This window comes from Bison bison, unplaced genomic scaffold, assembly GCF_000754665.1.
Source record: "Bison bison bison isolate TAMUID 2011002044 unplaced genomic scaffold, Bison_UMD1.0 scf7180017855147, whole genome shotgun sequence".
NCBI lineage: Eukaryota > Metazoa > Chordata > Mammalia > Artiodactyla > Bovidae > Bison > Bison bison.
The window spans coordinates 15,945-17,148 of NW_011485720.1; positions in this window are offsets into that span (position 1 = coordinate 15,945).

The window sequence follows — 1,204 nt, forward strand, 5'->3', positions numbered from 1 at the left end:
TGGGAGGGGGGTTCAGGATGGGGAACACATGTACACCCGTGGCGGATTCATAAGAATGTATGGCAAAAACCACCACAGTATTGTAAAGTAATTAGCCTCCAATTAAAATTAAAAACAGAAAGAAAACAATCTATCTGGCAGCAGTGAGGAGGGGACTTGGTGGGGCAGAAGCGAGACAGGGACACTAGTGAGAAGGCTGGGGAAGCTGGGATCCCAGGGAGGGATAGTGGGAGACTGACTTAGGGCAGTGACAGTGGCTGCGGATGGAAAGGGGCAGAACGGGGGGACGCCCAAAAGACGTGAAGACAGAGTCACTGCTCTGCTTCTCCTGCCAGCCTGTGTGTCCTGATGTGGAATAGCATCTGCCCTCTGAAGGGGGCACCCATTTCTAAATTGTCTACCCAGAGGAGCAACTTTTTCAAATTGGCTCCAAGTGCCACATGGGCTACCTGGGTACCTTGATTAGATGCCTGTGTGAGGGAAAGACCTCCAGGAGGCTTCTAAGGAGGATCCCGCCATCACCATTCCCTGTTATGCCCTGGAGTTCCCTTCAAGGTGGGACATATTGTGACAACAGGGGGAAATGCAATGTGTGTGTGTGTGTGAGAGAGAGAGAAGTCTACAGACAGATGGCAAACTGTCAACTGTGGTTGTGCTGGGGCGAGATAGGGGGTGAGGAGAACTTAACTGTTTGCCATATACACTTAGGCATGGTGTGTATGAACATGTCTTGTTGAAAAAATAATAGAAGTATTTTTTTAAAGGAAGAAAACCTTAATGCCCAGGGTTAATGTATCAATGCCAGTACTCTTGCCTGGAAAATCCCATGGAAGTAGGAGCCTGGTGGGCTGCAGTCCATGGGGTCACTGAGAGTCGGACATGACTGAGCAACTTCACTTTCACTTTTCTCTTTCATGCATTGGAGAAGGAAATGGCAACCCACTCCAGTGTTCTTGTCTGGAGAATTCCAGGGACAGAGGAGCCTAGTGGGCTGCCGTCTATGGGGTTGCAGAGTCAGACACGACTGAAGTGACTTAGCAGCAGCAGCAGCAGCAATGTATCACTGAGATAACAGACAGCACTTTGCAAATTGAGATGTTGCTGCTGCTGCTAAGTCGCTTCAGTCGTGTCCGACCCTGTGCGACCCCATAGATGGCAGCCCGCCAGGCTCCACCATCCCTGGGATTCTCCAGGCAAGAACACT